The sequence below is a fragment of the Mustela putorius genome, unplaced genomic scaffold, assembly GCF_011764305.1.
Source record: "Mustela putorius furo isolate JIRA1106 unplaced genomic scaffold, ASM1176430v1.1 tig00000382_pilon_pilon_pilon, whole genome shotgun sequence".
In the NCBI taxonomy this organism is placed as follows: Eukaryota; Metazoa; Chordata; class Mammalia; order Carnivora; family Mustelidae; genus Mustela; species Mustela putorius.
The window spans coordinates 4,553,176-4,576,631 of record NW_025421367.1 but is presented as its reverse complement, the minus strand read 5'-3'; the positions used below and the strand labels follow the sequence as shown (position 1 = coordinate 4,576,631).

The following is a 23,456-nucleotide window of genomic DNA, read 5'->3' as shown; positions in this document are numbered from 1 at the left end:
AGCTGTATTTCAAGGGCTCAATAGCCACATGTGTCTAGTAACTTCATAATACTAGATAGCACAAATGTGAGACAAATTCATCATCGTAGGAAGTTTGACTAGACAGCGTTCTTCTAGACAATATATAGTAGCCAAGATTGTAGGGCAGAAATAGAGGTCATGAGACTTGTCAGAGGGATTCAGGACCTATTTTTGAAATAAGAGCTACCAGTATTTTCTAAGAGATTGAATATGGGATATGAGGGAGAGATAGCGGTCAGGTGATTCTAAAGTTTGTGACCTGAATAAATGGCTCAGTTCCATTTCAAGATGGGGAATACTGGAGGAGAGGTTTAGTAGTTGAAATAAAAAATTCAGTTTTGAATTTTATTTTATTTTTTATTTTTAAAGATTTTATTTATTTCACAGACAGCTCACAAGTAGGCAGAGAGGCAGGCAGAGAGAGAGAAAGGGAAGCAGACACCCCGCTGAGCAGAGATCCTGATGCAATTCCAGCACCCTGAGATCATGACCGGAGGTGAAGGCGGAGGCTTAACCCACTGAGCCACCCAGGCGCCCCCAGTTTTGAATTGTAAAAATGACATGCCTGTCATCCTCACCTATTTTCCCTTAAGAATAGAATTAGCTTATATTTCTCATACTGTATTTATTTGAGTACTACCATTATACTACAATCTTTGCTATATCCTAATGCCATTTACTTAGTATTTTAAAAATACCTCATTTTCATGCTTGAATTTGTTTAAAAAAAAAAAAATCTTAGATCAGTATTATTTTCTTACATGGAAAACCAGTCAGATGTCCCATTACTGGAAGTTAAGTGCAAAAGTCCATTCCATTTTGATACATGAAAATATAATAATCATGTTATGAAATGTCAGGTATGATAGGGTGGCCTGCCTGTGCAACAAGGTTTCAAGCTCAGGACTGTCTCTGTTAAAAGGGAGATTAGCAAGTAAAACAAACTAGCATTAACCTGGACTTTTTCCATGACCTAATCAGAAGTATTGAAGCAGAATTAAAAACAGTAACTTCTTATTGTGGAATTCAGTTTTCTAAAATTTAGCTACAAAAATTCTCTCCTTATTTATAAATATTACTCTTAGAAAAGCCCTACTGTAGGGGCACCTCGGTGATTCAGGGAGCTAAGCAGCTGCCTTTGGCTCAGGTCATGATGTGGGTCCTGGGATCTAAGGTCCTGGGATCCAGCCACCCTGGGGATCATGCAGTGGGCTCCCTGCCCAGCAGGGAGTCTGCTTGTTCTTCTCCCTCGGCCCCTCCCCCCCACTCATGCTCTCTCTCACTCTCTCTCTTTCAAATAAATACATAAAATCTTAAAAAGAAAAGAAAGAAAACCCCCACCGTAAGTCAAATAAGATAATCAAGAGATGTAGAAAAGACATTTAGAAATATGGAAATATAATATAGTGGTAGGAGATATATTTGGGTCTCTTCCCCACTACCCTCTTTCCACTCCTCCTAAGAACTGAAAGACCTCAGGATATGGAAGACTTCCAGAATTCTCTCTTCTCTATCTGTATTTTAATGGAGTTTCAGCATGTTTGCTTATTACTAAAACAGCCACCTGTTTCTCTTCTTTAAGTTGAGATTTACCCTTTTATTAAATATTTAAAAGATCAAAGAGCATGTATTTTCTTTCTTCATCTATAGTTCAGCCTATCTCAGGCTAGTTTCCTTATAAAAATGCAGCCTACATTCCCCTTTTCTTTATCAAATTTCCATCTGTGGGCTGCCAGAAAGATTGAAAAATCCGGTTTTCTTTATTGAGATGTCAGTAGTCCAATTTTTAATAATAATAGCTAACATTTATTAAGTGATTGTTATGTGCCAAGCACATGTTCAAACATTATCGCATGTACTAACTCAGCAATCCCCATTTTCAAATGAAGATATTCATAGTGCTTGAATTCACACCCCAGCTCCACAAAGAACTAGCTACATAATCCTGGGCCGGTTGTGTAATCTCTGTGCCTCAACTCCTCATATGTAACATGAAATAATCATAGTACCTACCTCATGGAATTGTTGAAATAATATAGTACTTTCTGTGTGTGTTTTTTTTAAAGACTTTATTTATTTATTTGACTGACAGAGATCACAAGCAGGCAGAGAGGCGGGCAGAGAGAGAGAGGAGGAAGCAGGCTCCCCACTGAGCAGAGAGCCGGAAGCGGGGCTCAATCCCAGAACCCTGGGATCAGGACCTGAGCCAAAGGCAGAGCCTTTAACCCACTGAGCCACCTAGGCGCCCCTGATTTTACTTTTAAAGTCCAATTTATTTCACTCACTTAAAAACCTCGACAATCATCATTAGAAGCAGATGATTTATATTCACAACAAATAGGTGAGATTTTTCTAGCCTTCACTGGCTTACTTTAAAAAGGATTTTATGTATTTCATTACTGAGAATTCCATAAGCTTGCATTCTTCATTCTGTAATTCTCTCTCAAAACTACCGTATGTTTTTATTTTTTATTTTTTTTTAATATTTTATTTATTTACCTGACAGAGATCACAAGTGGGCAGAGAGGCAGGCAGAGAGAGAATGGGAAGCAGGCTCCCTCCTGAGCAGAGAGCCCAATGCAGGGTATAATCCCAGGACCCTGGGACCATGACCTGAGTCAAAGGCAGAGCCTTTAACCCACTGATCCACCCAGGTGTCCCTACAGTATGTTTTTAAAGAGTTACTCTTTACTACATCAGCCAAAAAGAAAAAAAAATCTAAGCTCAAATAAATGATAAAAAATAATACTTATAACTTATGTTCAGACTGATCTATAAGGTATGGAATAAGGCCAACTGTCCTAGTTTTCATACTGTACCAGTCTAAAGATAAATTCAACACAATTACACTATGTTGTGTGGTAATTACTCAACCTGTAATTCAGAAGGAATAAAATCAAAATAACCTAATAAGACAGGGTTGTAGTGTTAAGTCAAATGACCTTTTGGAGACAAAGTAAAAATTTTAAGAAGGAATAGTGTTTCTTTAAGGTTCTGTCTGTTAACAGTTCCATTGTAAATAATGAAATACAGAATGTATTAAGGTCAATTAAAATGTATTAAGCGGGGTGCCTGGCTGACTAGTCCATAAAACACGAGACTCTTGATCTCTGGGTTTTTAAGTTTGAGCCCCATGATGGGTACAGATTACTTAAAAAAAATCTGGGGGGAAAAAAAGTATTGAGGACAAAACTCCTAGTGTACCTAGGTGGCTTAGTCTGCCTTAGGCTTAGGTCATGATCTCAGAGTCCTAGGATTGGGCCCCACATTGGGCTCCTTGCTCAGTGGGGAGTCTGCTTCTCCATCTCCCTCTACCTGCTTCTCCTACTTGTGCTCTCTCTCACTCTGTCAAATAAACATATAAAACCTTAAAAAAAAAAAAAAAAGGACAGAACTCCTAGCACACCTAATATTACTAGTTGGATTAGAACTACTGACTTTATTAGAAAAAGGAGGAAGGAAGGGAGAGGGAGAGGGATGAAGAGAAAGGAGAAGGTGAAAGAAAGAAATCTAGCTTCACTTTCGCCCTTATGTCTATTTATGTATAGGTTCCCAACCATTCAGGTGGAACTCTGGACCAGCTGTGTTTTCATAATGAGGGTTTCTTAGGGTTTAGAAAACTAATGCTGTGCTTATACTGTATATTATGAAACATTTCCAGCAAAGGTCTGGATCCAGGTCAGCATCCAGTAGCCCAATACACCAGCATATCTGTGGCAAACTTACTAATATTCACGCTAAGCAAGATAAATAAAAACTATAAATAGTCTCAAGTCAAGTCAGGTTTTGTCACCAAAAAAGCTCAGGTCAGGTTTGCCTTCAAATAAGTTACAAAAATGTTTTTGCTTTTTCTGGAATTGCAGATAAGGGATTGCAAACATAAATTTCATTAAAGATGCTCTCTAGCTTTATAAGAAATTCTATTACCTTAGGGAACACTTTGGCATAATCCTAGGGACTTGAGAGTGGAATTGAACCCAATTACAATTTATACAGTACAATCAAGTTTATATTCAAAGACTGTTTTTTTGAAAGTGAAGATTAAAATTTAAAAAAAATTAAGTATTCCCTTGCCTATTGTGAATGTAAGAATTTTTGGTCCACTAATTGTTAAAGTGATCACACCCCTAACAAAGGACTTTCTGCTTACATTCATAGCTTGCAGTGTGAACCCCACATCAAACTTTGTCTGTCTTCTGAGTATAAGGAATTCAACAAGCCAGTGAGACACTGGAAGTACAAGATCGAGTCAGAGGTAGTGGGTAGCCTACACAACAGAAGATTACGTTGGAAGTGTGCGTTTTAGGGATAAATAGGAGAGGCTTCCAGGGACAATAAATACATAAACAAAAGAGGTAACTCTTCAACAGCAATCAAGTAGTTGCAAACACTCAGGTAATTAGAGGGAAACAGAGCTGGGGCTACATAGTTTAATAGTTTTTGACATTTATTCTTAAACTTACTTCCAAAATAGTGACTTTATCTGTTTGAGAAGATCTAAAGGTATCTGAAGCTGGCTAGGTCTCCAGTAATCTGGGTTGTAGAAACAAGCTTTAAACACTGACATCTGATTAATGAGCATAGTGGTAAGTTAATTATGTTCTCTGTTTTTATTACTGAAGGAGAGTGTGACTCACTATATATGAACACTATGATTCAAAGAACATGATGCTTAGTATTTTCTGGGTTTTGTTATTTATATTATATCATATGTAATATTCATGACATCCTAGTCTAAATTGATAGAAACCCTCAAAATCACTTCTATTGTTCTATATAAATAAAATATTTCATGTATCTAAATGGATGAAATATTTGGGTATGTTCTCAACTTGAGTCCCTCCTGAAACAGTCCCACTTTCATTTTTAAAGGTATTAGGGCACTGTACAAATACCTCAGAAGATCATTCCTACACAGGGCTCAAGAAGTAGAGTTTTCTTTTTCTTTTCAAAGTTCTTCATTTCCAAAGACCTCATTTGAAACTGGGCTTTGGTTAAAGGGACATAATTTTGTGAAATGTTTTATCTAAGAACACACACTAAATTACTGAAATTGTTGAAAATAAAGTATGTTTATTCTCTTCAGTCCTATTATAAGAACTTTCCAAGTTATAGAATATATTTTTCTCCCTGAGGACAAACTGCAAAACAAACAAACAAAGAAAACCAAAACAAACAAAATGAGAAAGGTTTAACTTTTGAAATGAGCTGATTGGCTGACTGAGTATAATATAGGAGATTAAGCTCAGTAACACTTCTATTCAACAAGACAGGAAAGAGGGGCGCCTGGGTGGCTCAATGGGTTAAAGCCTACCTTTTTTTTTTTTTGATTTTTGATTTTTTATAAACATATATTTTTAACCCCCAGGGTACAGGTATGTGAATTGCCAGATTTACACACTTCACAGCACTCACCATAGCACATACCCTCCCCAATGTCCATAACCCCACCCCCCTTCTCCCAACCCCCTCCCCCCAGCAACCCTCAGTTTGTTTTGTGAGATTAAGAGTCACTTATGGTTTGTCTCCCTCCCAATCCCATCTTGTTTCATTTATTCTTCTCCTACCCCCTTAACTCCCCCCCCGCATTGCATCTCCACTTCCTCATATCAGGGAGATCATATGATAGTTGTCTTTCTCCGCTTGATTTATTTCGCTAAGTATGATACCCTCTAGTTCCATCCACGTCGTCGCAAATGGCAAGATTTCATTTCTTTTGATGGCTGCATAGTATTCCATTGTGTATATATACCACTTCTTCTTTATCCATCATCTGTGGATGGGCATCTAGGTTCTTTCCATAGTTTGGCTATTGTGGACATTGCTGCTATAAACATTCGGGTGCATGTGCCCCTTTGGATCACTACCTTTGTATCTTTCGGGTAAATACCCAGTAGTGCAATTGCTGGGTCATAGGGTAGTTCTATTTTCAACATTTTGAGGAATCTCCATGCTGTTTTCCAGAGTAGTTGCACCAGCTTGCATTCACACCAACAGTGTAGGAGGGTTTCCCTTTCTCCACATCCTCGCCAGCATCTGTCATTTCCTGACTTGTTAATTTTAGCCATTCTGACCGAGTGATATGGAGCACTTTCTCATGTGTCTGTTGGCCATCTGGATGTCTTCTTTGAAGAAATGTCTGTTCATGTCCTCTGCCCATTTCTTGATTGGATTATTTGTTCTTTGGGTGTTGAGTTTCCTAAGTTCTTTATAGATTTTGGACACTAGTCCTTTATCTGATATGTCGTTTGCAAATATCTTCTCCCATTCTGTCAGTTGTCGTTTGGTTTTGCTAACTGTTTTGTTTGCTGTGCAAAAGCTTTTGATCTTGATAAAATCCCAATAGTTCATTTTTGCCCTTGCTTCCCTTGCTTTTGGCGATGTTCCTAGGAAGATGTTGCTGCGGCTGAGGTCGAAGAGGTTGCTGCCTGTGTTCTCCTCAAGAATTTTGATGGATTCCTTTCTCACATTGAGGTCCTTCATCCATTTTGAGTCTATTTTCGTGTGTGGTGTAAGGAAGTGGTCCAGTTTCATTTTTCTGCATGTGCTGTCCAATTTTCCCAACACCATTTATTGAAGAGGCTGTTTTTTTTTCCATTGGACATTCTTTCCTGCTTTGTCGAAGATTAGTTGACCATAGAGTTGAGGGTCTATTTCTGGGCTCTCTATTCTGTTCCATTGATCTATGTGTCTGTTTTTGTGCCAGTACCATGCTGTCTTGATGATGACAGCTTTGTAATAGAGCTTGAAGTCTGGAATTGTGATGCCACCAACGTTGGCTTTCTTTTTCAATATCCCTTTGGCTATTCAAGGTCTTTTCTGGTTCCATATAAATTTTAGGATTATTTGTTCCATTTCTTTGAAAAAGATGGATGGTACTTTGATAGGAATTGCATTAAATGTGTAGATTGCTTTAGGTAGCATAGACATTTTCACAATATTTATTCTTCCAATCCAGGAGCATGGAACATTTTTCCATTTCTTTGTGTCTTCCTCAATTTCTTTCATGAGTACTTTAGAGTTTTCTCAGTATAGATTCTTAGCCTCTTTGGTTAGGTTTATTCCTAGGTATCTTATGGTTTGGGGTGCAATTTGTAAATGACTTCTTAATTTCTCTTCTGTCTTGTTGTTGGTGTAAAGAAATGCAACTGATTTCTGTGCATTGATTTTATATCCTGACGCTTTACTGAATACCTGTACAAGTTCTAGCAGATTTGGAGTGGAGTCTTTTGGGTGTTCCACATAGAGTATCATATCATCTGCAAAGAGTGATAGTTTGACTTCTTCTTTGCTGATTTGGATGCCTTTAATTTCTTTTTGTTGTCTGATTTCTGAGGCTAGGACTTCTAGTACTATGTTGAAGAGCAGTGGTGATAATGGACATCCCTGCCGTGTTCCTGACCTTAGCGGAAAAGCTTTCAGTTTTTCTCCATTGAGAATGATATTTGCGGTGGGTTTTTCATAGATGGTAAAGCCTACTTTTAAAGCCTACTTATGATCTCTATGAAATAAATAAATAAAGTCTTTAAAAAAATTAAATAAAATTAAAATTTAAATATTTAATAAAATTAAATAAAAGTAAAATCAGGGACATATGGGTGGCTTAGTCCTTTGAGCATTCTTCCTTCAGCTCAGGTCATGATCCCAGGGTCCTGGGCCTGAGTCCCACATCGGGCTCCCTGCTCAGTGAGGAGCCTGCTTCTCCCTCTGCCACCACTCCCTCTGCTTGTGCTCTCTTTCTTTCTGACAAATAAACACATTCTTTTTTTTTTAACACACTGTTTAAAAAAAAAAAAAAAGAAAAAAGAAAAGAAACTTGGCTTTATTTATCTAAGTGTCAAAGATGTGCATACTATATAGCCCAGAATTTCTACTCAATTATCATGCATACAAAATGTTCATAGCAATATTATTTTTGTTAGCAAAAAAACTAGAAACAATCCAAATTCCAACAGTGGAATCCTGTTCAGTAGTGAAAGTGAATAAGCAACACAAATGAACATGGGTGACTCTCACAAATGTTTTGGAGTGAATAAAACAAGTCAAAGAAGCATATTTACAGAATAATCACTGTTTTTTAAAAAATTCAAAAGTATGTATACATACAAAATAAGGGGAAAGAATGGATGGTAGGAAAAATGAGACTTGAAAGAAAATAAATTGGGAAAGATTAAGAGTGGATAAGAAACAGTTTTTGGTGACAAAATGAAGGGGAAAAGGAGAAAAAAAGAAGGCAAAGAAGTGGGACCTTAAGCCTGGCCACCGGAAAAACAGTGGTCCCATTAATCTGTTTGGAACGGTTTGAGTGGCTAATTCGGAGAAAAAGACTGTTTTAGGCTTTAGATTTATTGAGTTTGATTTGTGACAGTATCTATCCAGGGAAAAATGAGAAAATACATAGTTAAAATTTTCAACTGAAAATTTTAACTATGTATTTTCTAAACCAGTATTTAGAGCAAGGCTATCTCAAGGCTGGAGCTATATTTTGGAATAAACTGCCCTCATATGATTAAGTGAAGTCTTGGTAGCAGGTGCATTCTCCAATAAAAGCTGGATATAGAGAACACTTGCTTTATGAGAATGGATAGAGATTATATGAGTAAAAATTCTGACACTGAGTGACATTGATTAGAGTTAGAAGAGATGATGTGATGTAATCAGAAATTCAAGTCAGAATTTTGAGAAATGAATTATAGTGGATTATATTATTCCAGTTCTAATCTGTAATACATTAACAGTAAATTTGAATAATTTATCCAAAGTGATTTTGTCATTTATCTATAAGCCAGAATTCCTTTATCTTGTGTAAAAAGTTCTCCATTATTTTGCATATTAGTCATTCTTATTTATGACAGTTACACAAGAGAACTGTGTAGTTAATTAAATTAAAATTGTAGATATAAAAATGACACTTTGAGAAATGCATCCTTTTAGAGTTAGTTGGATTCCCAGCAGAATAAGACAGTAGCCCAAACCCCATGGTTTGAAATTAAATTCATGAGTTCTTGTAAGTCATGTTACTACTTAAACTGTAACAATAATCTAATTTAGTAATCACAATTATATTATGTGAAATAATATGAAAATCACATGATGAACAACAGCATTCAATATAAATCTCTCTGTTGCTACTTAATGTTTTTAGATTTGGGTTTTAGATTTGTTGAATTTATTATTTAGATATAAAAATTAGTCATTCTTAAGGTTGATGTATTAAACGTTTTGAAGTGGAAATTGGTAATATCAAAAATCATTTTTAGAACAGAGCAGTTTAAGTAGAATTTTGACTCTCTCTGTATATTAAGTTGTAATTATTGTTGGAACTACTGGAATATGCTTAGATTTATTATGCTTCATCTGTGACTTCTGAAGTTGTTTAGGCTTACTCTTTTCATTTATTTTCTCTATAATCAAAGTTGATTTTGTCCACATTAATGTAGAATGACTCCTGCTACCTTATTTTTCTGCAGTATAAATTTACCCAAACTTTTTAGATTTAATAGATTTGTAAGAAAGGACAGGAGGTGAAGATAGACATCACTTTCACCTACAATATTCTAGTATATGCTGAATAAGTAGTGTTTCTTCCCTTCTGTCTTCTAACACCTCTAAAATAAGGTTCTTATCAGTTATATCATAAATGGACATTGAACGCTAAATGGTAAAAAAAAAACAGAAAAGTAGCAGGAATCTCTTTAATAAACTGTCACTGTTTTGCCTAGGTGAGTACTCCACTTTGGAGTAGTGTGAGCCTTGGTCAACCTTTCTGGACCATCTAGTATCATATCCCAAACAGAGTATTATAAAAGGTACCTCAGTTAAAACATGAAGTGGGTGCCTGGGTGATTCGGTCATTTAAGCATCTGACCTAGGCTCAAGTCATGATCCCAGGGTCCTGGGATTGAGCCCCATGTCAGGATCTCTGTTCAGCAGGGAACCTGCTTCTCCTCCCTCTGTCTGCCACTCCCCTGCTTGTGCTTTCTATCAAATAAATAAAATCTTTAAAACAAACAAACAATCTGCTCCAACAGAGTCTTCTTTAACATAACCTAATCAACCGAGGGACTGTCCTTTGTTACTGATAGGTCCTGCTCACACTCAAGCGGAAGGGATTATACAGGTCTGGTATACCAGAGGGGCAGGAGTCCACCTCAGAATTCTGCCTACCACAGTCTGCCTTCTGGACCTGAAGTATTCATGTCTCCTACACCTTACATACACAGAAGCAAAATCCATCTGTTCCCATGGTTCCCAGTTTTCTCATCTTATTAAAGCATCAGCTCAAAGTTCAAAGTCTTATTTAAATCATCTAAATTAGATATAGGTGAGGCTCCTGTTTGTCATCTGTGAACCTGTAAAATTAAAGAGCATCACAACATAAAATAGTGGTACAGACATGGGATAATTATTATAGTCATTATGCTTCAAAATAACAAGGACAGAATGGAAAGTTAAAAAAGGAGTTACTGGTCCATAACAGTTCTGAAATCCATGTTGACAGACCAAACCCAGCTGGCTTGGGTTAGGTTTCAAAGCCTAGGAACAGACATTCATGGCTCTCAACTCTACCTTCCCAGTCTTGGTTCTGCCTTCTGAAATATTCTTCCCTTTCTTGAAGGTTATATATGTTTGTAGTTGCTTTGTTTTATCAGACTTCTTTCTGCCAGACATTTGGGAGGAGTCCAACAGCCTTTTTCTATTTTATATTCCTTCTGTTTCATTTTAGTTCAAATTGGTAGTGTTTATGCTGAAATAATTTCCTCAAACCCTGGGTTTTGAGTGGCTTTCACAGGGATTCACTGCATTTGACAAAAGCTACACTTGTAGGGTTTTCAAGAGATGAAATAATCCTTTTTTTGTCTTCGCCTCCTGCTGAGATGGCTAAGGGAAAACTCCAAAGTTTACTAGAGGCCCTTAAAATATTGAAAGGGTCCTTTGTGTGGCTAAATCTTTTGATCTTTTTAAAATCTTACCAGACAGTCATCTTTTGGGGTTCCTGGGTGTCTCAGTCAGGTAAGTCTCCAACTCTTGATTTTGGCTCAGATCATGATCTCAGGGTGGTGAGATGGAGCCCTGCCTTGGGCTTCAAGCTTAGTGTGAGTCTGCTTGTTCTTCTACCCCTCCGTCTGCACCCCCTGCCCCCAACTCACACTCATGGGCTCTCTTTCTCTCAAATAATAAAATCTTTTTTTAAAAAAAGTCTTTTTCTCCATCGTTCTTTTGTTAAACATTTTTTATTTTTAGCATCTTTCTATTTAGAGAGGCTGGGCATTTTAGAAATCATCTAGGCCTAGTTCCTTTCCTTTTGCATTTTACTATAAAGAACAAAAGTGAACCAGTCAACACCTTCAACACATCACTTGGAAATGTCCTTAGTTATATATCCAGTTTTAACACTGGTAAGTTCTGCTTTCCATATAACTGTAGGATACAATGTTGCCAAGCTTTCTGCTACTACATAACAAGGGTCCCCCTTATTCCAATTTCCAGTATAGGCATACCCCATTTTATTGCACTCTGCAGATACTTTTTTTTTTTAAGAAGTTGAATACTTGTGGCAACCTGCCTTGAGCCAGTCTGTCAGTGCCACTTTTCCAACAGTATTTGCTCTTGTAGATTTCAAATTTTTAACTATTTTGTTATGGTGCTGTGTGATCAGTAATTTTTGCTGTTACTATTGTAATTGTTTTGGGATGCCACAAATTGTGCCAATATAAGATTGTTAATGTAATCAGTAAACAATGCATATACTCTAACTGCTCCACCAACTGACAGTTCCCCCATCTCTCTCCCTCGCCTCAGATTCTCCTATTCCCTGAGACAACAATTAGGCTAATTAATTAGTCTACAAGGGCCTTTAAGTGAAAGGAAGAGTCATATGTCTTCTCACTTGAAATCAAAGGCTAGAAATAATTAAACTTAGTGAGGAAGGCATTTCAAAAGCCACGATAGGCCAAAAGCTAGGTCTCTTGTGCCAAACAGCTAACCAAGTTGTAAAAGCAAAGGGAAAGTTCTTGAAGGAAAATTAATAAGTGCTACTCTAGTGAACACAGGAATTATAAGAAAGTGGAATAGCCTTATTGCTGATATGGAGAAAATTTTATTGGCCTGGGTAGAAGACAGAAGATTAAACCAGCCACACAAGATGCCTTGTCAAAGCCTAATGCAGAGCATGGACCCAATTCTCTTCAGTTCTCTGAAAGCTGAGAGAGGTGAGGAATCTGCAAAAGAGAAGATGGATGCTAGCAGAGGTTATTTCATGAAGTTTAAGGAAAGAAGCCATCTTTATAACATGAAAGTCAAGGGTGCTTGGGTAGCTCAGTCAGTGAAGTGTCTACCTTCTGCTCAGTTCATGATCTCAGGATCCTGGGATCGAGTCCCAGTGGGGCTCCCTGCTTGGCGGGGAGCCTGCTTCTCTCTCCTTGTACTCCTCTTTCCCTGCTCATATTCTCTCTCTCTCAAATAAATAAAATCTTTAAAAAAAAAAAAAATAACATAAAAGTCAAAGTGAAGCAGCAGGTGGTAATGTAGAAACTGAAGCAAGATATCCAGAAGATCTAAGATGATTACTGAAAGCATCAGAAAACAGATTTTCAATGTAGATGAAATAGCCTTCTATTGGAAGACAATGCCATCTAGGACTTTGGTGGCTTAGAGAGGAAAAGTTGATGCCTGGCTTCAAAGCTTCAAAACACAGGCTGGCTCTTCTTGTTAAGGGTAGTGCAGCTGGTGACTTTCAATACTCAACCATTCTGAAATTCCTCGGGCCCTTAAAAATTATGTGAAATCTAATCTACCTGCACCTCAATGGAACAACAAAGCCCAGATGACAACAAATCTATTTCTAACATGGCTTACTGAATATTTAAGCCCATTCTTGAGACCTACTTGCTCAGGAAAAAAGATACCTTTCAAAATATCAGTACTCATTGACAATTCACCTGGTCACCCCAGAGCTCTCATGGACATGTACAAGACTAATGTTGTTTTCGTGCATGCTGACACAACATCCATTCTCAGCCCATAAATCAAGGACTATTTGTGACTTTCTTTTAAGAAATATGTACTGTAAGGATTATAGCTGCCATAGACAGTGATTCCTCTGATGGGCCTGTGAAAAATACATTGAAAACCTTCCAGAAAGTATTGACCTTTCTGGATGTCATTAAAAACATTTGTGGTTCATGAAAAGGGGTAACTGTATCAACATTAATAGGACTTTGGAAGAAGTTGACTTTGGCATAGGATTCTGAGCCTCGGAAGGGGGATGCATTTGAGGAGTGCAAGTAGAGGAAGTAACTGCAACTATGGTAGAAATAGCAAAAGAACTAAAATGAAAAATGGAGCCGAAAGGTGTGACCGAATTGCTGCAATCTCACTATAAAACTCACAGACGAAGAGTGGCTTCTTATGGATGAGCTACGAAAGTGATTTCTTGAGATACTCCTGCTGAAGATAATATGAAGATTGTCAAAATGACAGCAAAGGATCTAGAATATTACATCAACTTCATTGATAAAGAAGGAACAGGGTTTGAGAGGATTGACTTGTTTTTATTTTATTTATTATTAAAATTTTATTTATTTATCTAAGAGAGAGAGAGCTCGCATGGCAGGTGTGGAGGGACAATAAGAAGGAGAGAGAGAATCTCAAGCAGTCTCCTTGCTGAACGTTTAGCCCAGCGCTGGGCTCCAGCTCACAACCCTAAGATCATGACCTGAGAAGAAATCAAGAGTCAGATGCTTAACCAACTAAGCCAACCAGGCGCCCCAGCTTGACTCCAGTTTTTTAAAAAGTTCTACTATGGGTGCCATGCTGAAAGAATCCATCAATGTGGCATTTTCAATGTTATCTTATTTTAAGAAATTGCCACAGCCACCCCAGCCTTTAGCAACCACCACCTTGATCAGTCAGCACCATCAACATCAAGGCAAGACCATTTACCAGCAAAAAGATGACAAATTCACTGAAAGTTTAGGTGGCACTTAGCATTCTTTAGCACTAAAGTTAAGGTATATACAGTGATTTTTTTTTAAAACATAACACTATCATATGCTTAGTAGTTTATAGTGTAAACATAATTTATCTGCCCTGGGAAACCAAAAATTTCATTTGACTTGCTTTATTTCAATACTCACTTTATTGTGGTGGTATGAAACTGGACCCGCAGTATCTCCAAGGTGTGCCTGTACCATGTTCCCCATTTCCTTCTGAGTCCTTACCAGCAGCATCCAGATTAAGGTCCAGATGTCTATTAACGTTCTATCCAAGGCAAGTTAGACTTTTCCTATTACACGTCTCAAAATTCTCACAGTTTCTATTCAATATCTAATTCCAAAGCCATGCTCGGGTTTTTATTGTTAATACAGCATTCCTTGTTCAGGTACCAAAATTTGTATTAGTTTTCTAGTGTAACAAATTATCGGCTTAAAATATAGGATCTTAAACACATTTATGATTTTAGTTTTCTTGTTGGTCAGGAGTCAGGTGTAAATTAACTGGATCCCCTTTTAGGATCTAACCAGACTGAAATCAAAATGTCAGTTGGGACTACAGTATCATCGGAGGCTCAGAATCCTATGCCATGCTCACTGGTTGTTAGAATTCAGTTCCTTGTGATTGCAGGACCATTTTCTTAATAGTTGTTCACTGGAGTACACTGCCTGCTCCTGTAGGCCACTCCTGGTCTTTGCCATGTACCCCCTACATAGGCTGTTAATAACATGGAAGGGATGTTCAGGGCAATTTCAAAGTTCTGCCTACCACACTAATTTGTTTATTATTCTATAAGGGACAAATAGGAATTTTTTTCTTAATCTTTCATGCTTTATGCATATTTGTTTCCTTTAGTGGCTGCCCCCTCTGATATATTTTAAGTCTGCATTTCTTGAGGACAGCCAGTAAGTGTTCTAAAGCAATGATCCTTCAGGAGGCATTTCCAATGGTCTGACCAAAAAAAAAAAAAAAAAAAAAGCTGCAATGATCTTAGCAAGTGAGTGGGGGTGGGGGTGATGTAGAAAAACAATACTCAGAACTGAAATTCTATCGTTACATTACTTTCTGTTGCTACTTCCCAGTAGGTGTGGAGAAATGTAACATGTGAAATTAGGGATTTCCCCCTCCCATTTCACTTTTTTTTTTTTTTTTTTTTTTTTAGATTTTATTTATCTATTTGACAGAGATCACAAGTAGGCAGACAGATAGGCAGAGAGAGGAAGGAAAGCAGCCTCTGCAGTGAGCAGAGGGCCCAATGTGGGGCTCGATTCCAGGACCCTGAGACCATGACCCAAGCTGAAGGCAGAAGCTTAACCCACTGAGCCACCCAGGCACCCCCCATTTTACTTTTCTCCTAAGTTTAAGTGATATAAAGAGAGTGAAGCATTCCAGAGTTTTTTTTTTTTTTTTCTTATTTTGTGAAGCTGTCTTTGAAAGCAGGGAACAGGCATATATGATTTCTGTTTAGATAAGTGGTTGACATGAGCCAGAGGCTCAGAAAAGCAATTTAGGCTTGTGTTTGTTTTAGTTTCTCTTCTCTCACTGGAAAAGTAAAATGGAAAAGTTGACAAATATTAAGCCTTGCTCCAACTTCAATAAAAATGTTTAGACACATGCTGTTTTCTATTCTGTGGCAACCTCCAATTAAAACTTCACTGGGTTTTTATCTCTTTTTCTCCTAAAAAATCCCAATTCTTCCTTAATCTTTCTGGACTATACTAGGCAATAATGTTTTTTCCCCACTCTTTAATCTGTCTATACCTATACTCTAATGGAAAGAAATTGTAATGTATTTATTCATTTATTTAGGGAGATTCACTTTCTGTCTTCTAGATTATAATAGTGCTTTTATTATTTCTACTTTATATCTGTCTTGGTGTCAACCATTCTGGATCAGTAGTAAAAAAGTAGAAATAATCTCACACTATTTAATGTGTCCTCTAATTATTGTGTTCATCATTTTGGGCCAAAATGCTTACAAAATTAGAAGTTGAGAGAAAAACAAGGGATTGCTTTCTGAATAATGGGTTTTTTAAAAGATTGTGTTATCAAAGCATAAATTCTAATTTTACCAATGTCTAAATTACATGACATCTTAGATATGCTTTGGCTGTTTGAGGAGGAAAGATTGTAGACCTTGGCCATAGATTTTGTTTTTGTAGTCTTATAGATTTGCTTTTTAAGTGGGAGAAGTTAACTCTTAGAAAACAAGTGTTTTGTTTTGTTTGTTGCAGGAATATGGCTTTTTAAAATATTTTTTATTTTTTATTAATATATAATGCATTATTAGCCCCAGGGGTACAGGTCTGTGAATCGTCAGGCTTACACACTTCATAGTACTCACCATAGCACATACCCTCCCCAATGTCCATAACCCAATCACCCTATCCCTACCCCCGTCCCCACCACAACCCTCAGTTTATTTTGTGAGATTAAGAGGCTCTTATGGCTTTTTTTTCTTATTTTGTGAAGCTGTCTTTGAAAGCAGGGAACAGGCATATATGATTTCATATGATATGATATGAGGCTTTTCCCCCTCCCAATCCCAGCTTATTCCATTTTTTCCATTTTTTCCTTCCCTACCTCCCAACCGCCCCCCCACATTACCTCTCAAATTCCTCATATCAGGGAGATCATAGGGTAATTGTCTTTCTCTGGTTGACTTATTTCGCTCAGCATGTTTTGTTTTTAAAAGCATGTGTTACCTAAGTTGGGGGTTGGTTTCTTCTGACAATAAAAAAAAATTCAGACAGCTTCATGAGACAAAGAAAAGCATTGCTGTCTTGCTTTTGTCAAGTTTAGATTGTTTTTCCTCTTTTAAACAGTGTTATTATTAACATATGTATATAATAAACTATACGTATTTAAAGTATACAGTTTGGTATGTTATGAAATATTTATGCATCTGTGAAATCATCGTCACAATACAGGTAATGATACAGTCATTTTCTCATGTCCCTTTATAATCACTCCCACAGGCTTCCTACAGGGCAGTGCCATCCTCAAACAATTGTTTGTCTCCTTCTCTGTTTTCTTTTTTTTTATTATTTTTCCTTTCCTTCCCCTATGTTCATCTGTTTTATTTCTTAAATTCCACATATGAGTGAAATCATATAGTATTGGTCTTACTCTGACTTATTTCATTCAGCATAATGCCCCTTAGTTTCATCCACATTGTTGCAAATGGCAAGCCTTCATTCTTTTTGATGGCTGCATAATATTTGTGTGTGTCTGTGTCTGTGTGTGTCTCTGTGTGCACATTTGTGTGTACACACATGGTGTCCCTTCATCCATTCATCTTTAGGTGGGCATCTGGGCTCTTTTCATAGTTTGGCTATTGTGGACATTGCTGCTATAAATTTTGGGGTGCAGGTGCCCCTTAGAATCATTTTTGTATCCTTTGGGTAAATACCTACTAGTACAATTGGTGGATCATAGGATATCTCTATTTTTAACTTTCTGAGGAACCTCCATACTGTTCCCCAGGACAGCTACACCAGTTTGCATTCCCATCAACCATGCAAGATGGTCCCCTTTTCCATTTGATACTGTGTCTAAGTATATTTTGTCTAATTGATTTTCTCCTAACTTAAAAAAAAAAAAAAAAAACGGCCTGTGGGGTGCCTGGGTGGTGCAGTTCATTGAACATCTAACTCTTGATTTCAACTCAGGTCCTGATCTCAGGGTCGTGAGATTGAGCCCCATGTCAGCCCTGTGTCAACTCCATGCTCAGCGAAGAGTCCACTTGAGATTCTCCTTCCGTCTCACTCTGTCCCTCTCACTTGTGTGCAGTCTCTCTCTTTCTCTCTTTCTAAAATAGAGTTTTTAAAAAATGGCCATTGCGGTATTATGGTATGCAGAAAAGGTTATTGAAAATAATTTTTAAATTTTTATTAAATAAGAAATTCTAAAACCTAGTTCTTAAGCTTCTAAGGTCAAATTAGTTATACTTGTAGACGATTTTAATAGTTACTCTTAAGGAGTTCTTTGGTTTGTAATCACATTTTCCAAACCTTATCAATTAAATTTTCTTAAATATTTTAAACTGCATTCATATAACTAACAGTAAATTTTTAAAAGTATTTCAAGGGCACCTTGGTGGCACAGTTGGCTGAACGTCTAACTCTTGGTTTTGGCTCCAGTAGTGATCCCGGGATGGTGAAATTGAGCCCTGTGTCGGATTTGCTCATTGCAGAGTTGGCTTGAGATTCTCTCTCTACCTCTTCCTCTGTCTCTTCCACTTATGCTCTCTCTTTCTAAAATAAATAAATCTTTAAAAATAAAAGATATTTCCGTTGTCTGACTGACCAAAAACAAAACAAAACAAAAACAAAAAACCCTTCCCCAGTACTTAAATAACCTGATGAATGAAAACGTGTAAGTATGCTGAGATTTAAGTTCTCTTAGATGTTCCAGTGGCATTTTGTACATTTTAAAATACAAGTCTGCACTCATTTTCCCAATTACTTTATTTAAATTGGCATCACAAAGTATATCTGTTATTGTATCTGACCTAGTTCTCTTAAACACTAGAAACAACCAAATACCAAATATATACAGATTCTTTAATTTTATTTTTTAAGACTTTTTTGAAGATTTTATCTATTTGTTTATTTGTCAGAGAGAGAGAGAGTGAGCACAAGCAGGCAGGGGGAGCAGCAGGCAGAGGCAGAGGAGAAACAGGCTCCCTGCTGAGCAAGGAACCCAATGTAGGACTTGATCTAAGGACCCTCGGATTATTACCTGAGCCGAAGGCAGTGGTTTAACCAACTGAGCCACCCAGGTGTCCCAAGATTTATTTATTTATTTTAAAGAGAGCATATGCATGAGCAAGAGGAGGGGTAGAGAGAGAGAATCTCAAGCAGACACCCTACCTAGTGGGGAGCCCCGTGGAGGGTTTAATCCCCCAACCCTGAGATCATGACCTGAGCCGAAATCAGGAGTTGGACACTTGACCAAATGAGCCACCCAGGTGCCCCAAAGGTTCTTTAATTTTCAAAAATACCAATATATATGAGCTTATTTCTCTTAAACTTTTTATTAACTTCATTGCGAGTCTTTAGGTTAAAAGATACTTATAGTTTTGGGGGTTGCTTTCTCAGCTCATGGTTTTTTAATGACCAAAGATGTCCTTAGCCAAGACGGTGAATGGATATTTGCCCAAAGCTAGTGGCACACACACAGCTGTATTCTATAGTTGTTTTGTTCTAAAATAGGGTAATCTTATAGCCCTATTTCCTTAGAACCAACACACCGAATTCATTAGTCTACTCCCCACCCCAGACAGTTGTTACATGACTTGATTGGATTCAATTAATCTATTTACTATTTCATTCTTTCTGGAATCACTTTTCTGGGCTCCCTATCTGTGAGTGACACAAATCCCTCAGGATTAAAATAACATCTGTTAGAATCCTTTTGTGTCTTTGTTGAACTGGGCACAGATTTAAGGTCATGACAGTTAATACTTGTGTTAATCAAAAACACAATAATGATTCTGGTTATGTAATATAATTAATTTTTCTTATTTGAAAGTCTTCCCTTAAACTTAATTATATAACCAACAACATTCAAGGAAACAAAAGTGAAGAATACGGTTAAATTTACTGTAAAGCAGAACCTCTTTGATAGTAAAATAATTCCAGTCATACATCTCTACCCCAGGTTATCTGGTACTGTGCCTAAAGAAAATAATTAAAGTAATACACTTTCAAGAATTTTCATGACAGGGATGCCTGGGTCATGCGTTAAGCGTCTGCCTTCGGCTCAGGTCATGATCCCAGGGTTGTGGGATCCAGCATCACATTGGGCTCCATGCTTAGCAGGAGCCTGCTTCTCTCTGTCTCTACCATTTTCCCTTCTTGTGCTTTCCCTCCCTCTGTCAAATTAAAAAAAAAAAAAAAAAACTTAAAAAATATTAATTTTCATGACAAATTGTTTCCCTCGTCTATTGGTTGACTTCAAGCTTCTTTTTCTCCACTTCTTCTCTTTTATTTTTCTTTTTGCATCCTTCTACTTTTGCCTTTCTTCCATTCCTTTGTCTTGTCTTTCAGAACTAATGATCTGGAAACTTGTAGTAAAGGTGAATAAAAGTAATAGAAAAAAAGATGATGATGGTAAGCAGTTGCCAAACATGGTGACAATTTAGAAGGTATAGTGTTTGATTTTTAGAAAGCTGCTTTAACGTTACATTAAGTTCTGAGACTGGGCGATCAGAAGGGTGATGCAGTTTTTAAAAATCTTAAGCCTTTTTTTAAAGCAAACTATAAATTATAAATTTCCAATCTATTCTGTTAGCTAGATAATATTGCTTGAAAAAACAATGTTCCTTCTATGTTTTGGAGTTCCAAAAGTTCCAACCAGAGATGCATAGAGATCCCACTACACTAAATAGAAAAAAATTTAATAAAAATTAAGAGGATTAATAAAATATAATTCAGCCTGATTGAGTCAAACAACAGAAGTATAATTAGTAATCTTTATAGATAGAGAATTCAAACACTGAAAAAATTCTGTTGGTTGAGAAGTTACTTTTACTTTTTCGTTTTCTTACAGGAAATAGTTATATTTTAAAAACCTATTCCTTTAAAAATAAGTAAAAATCTGTATCTTAAGATTTAAAACTTCGTGTGTGTGATACAGATCACTTTCTTTACAATGCATAAGGTATAATCATAAACAATTTATTCTGTTCCCCTTCCTTCCTTCCATCCTCTCTTCCTTCTTTCCTTCCTTTCATAAAAGAAGTTTTTCTCTTGCCTCTATGTAAAAAACTCAGTCTTGGAGCATCTGGGTGTCTGAGTCAGTTAGGTGCCTGACCCTTGACTTTGGTTCAGGTCATGACCTCATGGTGGTGAGATCAAACGCCGGCATCGGGCTCCACACTGGGCATGAAGCCTGCTTGATTCTCCCTCTCTTCTTTCCCTCTGCCCCCTCCCCCTCGCATGTGTGTGGAGGCACACACACACTCTCTCTCTCTTAAAATAAATAAATAAATAAATAAATAAATATTAAAAATAAAAACTCAGATTCCATCATTCTCTCCTTATAGTCACTTAATAACTACAGTCACTCAAGTTGAAAATACAGTGTCAATTCCATAATTAGAAGTGCCTAGTTAGTATATTAATCAGCAGTTATGTCCTCCTTCAAAGCTAAAAGTAATCCCCTCCCCTTGCTACGGTTAGCTATAGGTGGAAGGCAGTGTGCTTGACTTTTTCTTTCTGTTGCTTATCTTCTTACCCACTGGAAAGTTGCTTTATCTGATCGCACCAGAATTTAAACTGGGGGCAGGAAGAAAGGTAGAGGCAAACAATTTTTTACCTGACTTGTAAATCTTTTTGAACTTGTGAGTTCTTAAGGCTGACTCTTTCTCTTATGTGTACTTTTGTGTGTTCTTCAGAGACCTTTACTGGAGCTATATTTCCTGTGACATTTCAGAAAATGATTCCTCCTATGAGCCAGTACTGAATTCTTTTTCCTCTTCCTTCTCCTTCTATCCCTACCCTTCCTGTTCATCCACCCTTCCCCCACTTTCCCCCTTCTGGAGGTACTCTGGGAACTCAAGAGGTACTCTGAGTAGGGTTGGGGTTTTGTGTGTGTGTGTGTGTTTTTTTTTAAGATAACTTTCCTGAGATATAATTGACATATCATAAAATTTACTCTTCTAAAATGTACCTTCAGTGGTTTTTAGTGCAGACACGGAGTTATGCAACCATTACCACAACCTGAATTTTGTAACATTTTCATCATCTGAGTAGGATTTTGGTAGCTCCAAGCTGGCCATCTGTGTGGGCCTGCTTATTTATATCTCCCCATCCCAAAAACAGTATGTTTCCTCACTCTGAATCTCATGTGCCCTCCTCAGGCACTGGTCTGTGGTGTCCTCCCAATGGCATTCTCCCTAATATCAGGGAAGGGTACCAGGTAGGGTCAAACAAAGGCACCTTTCTATACACCTCCTGTTTTGGTGGGGGCATGAAAATCAGTATAGCTATCTTCAAAGAAATTCTTTTTTTTTTAACAAATAAAAGTGCACATTTTATTTAACCTGATATATTTAAAACATTATCATCTCAACATGTATTGACAAAGAAATTCTTTATATGCAATTTTCTCTCTACTCTTTTTATCTTGTGTGTAGGCTTTAGAGCAAAGTAACCTGTTCTCAGACATCTTACTTTGGAAATTTGCTACAGGGTAGACTATCTCACAAATCCTGTTGATATCTGATTTCTAATAATATCTTGATATGTCTGTTGAAACTTCAAACTTCATACAGTGCTTTATGCAGAAGATAATAACTCAGATGTCTCTTAGCAATACAGCTTATTCTTCTTTTTAATGTACTATCATTTAATCAAGTGCATAAAAGACAGAGTATTTTGGGGGTGGGGGATGGGTGCCTGAATAAATAATCACTTCTGTATAAGCTAAGTAAAAATGCCTTTGGCTTTTTCTAAGCAATATCTTTTATCTTCCCTTTTAACTACTACATTGTACATTTAAGTACATACTCCTTAAGGCAGATCCTATGCATAAAATACTATGGTAAACATTTGAAAAGGAAAGTGGCAGGACAAGGTTGTCCTCTGTAGCTGGAGTTGCTTTTTTCCAGTCTGGGTTAAAGTAACATAAATACAAATTTTAAAAAAATATTAGCTATCCTTGTTAGCTGAATAAACAAAGTCAGCTTTTGTCTGAAACAGCTGTTTTTTATACATTAATTTTAAAATTTAATGAAGGATATAATTACAGAAAATAAGCATTTAACATTTCCATTTCCTCTAGCTTCTTTTCCAAACCCATCTCTTTCTGCCTACCAAGAGATATGCATTATGCACATTACACTTAAATTGGTTGGGATGGTTAGAAATCTTAGTGATCAAGGGCAATTGCCTTTTCAAGAAATGAAGGAAACTTAATATATGATGATATTGAGTAGCTGCATCCCCACCTTTCACAATGAAAGAAGGATTATTTTCCCCATAGAAAACCTTAAAAATTGTCATTATATCACCCACTTAATTGAATGCCATTGAAAAAACCGACCCTACAAAAATGTCCCTACAAAGTCACCCTTCTGAGTTTTTAATTCATTCTCCATATAGGTAAATTACAAAGCACGTTTACAGGAATAGACTTTTTCTCCATTATAAACCCCAAAATGGCATTATTATTATTATTAATTATTATTATTATTCCCATGTCACAGATGAGAAACTGAGTTTTAGACATGAAATGACTTTTCCAAGGGCAAATGATAAGTTGACAGCATAGTTGGACCTAAAAGTACTTAAGTCCATTCAGTGCAAATTTTATAGTTATACTACATATATCGAAGACAGAGAAATCAGTTAGTGAATGGAAGAAATGTGTTCCATCTTATTTCAGCTCCACACATTGAGGCTGTAGGAGCTCCTCTCCTCATTTTAGCTGGG

General features: G+C 37.0%; 1 protein-coding gene across 10 annotated transcripts in view; it reads left to right on the top strand.

The window, feature by feature from the left end:
* PTPN13 (protein tyrosine phosphatase non-receptor type 13) overlaps positions 1 to 23,456 on the top strand; it is a 204,827-nt gene that overhangs the window by 26,685 nt on the left and 154,686 nt on the right. The window lies entirely within an intron of this gene.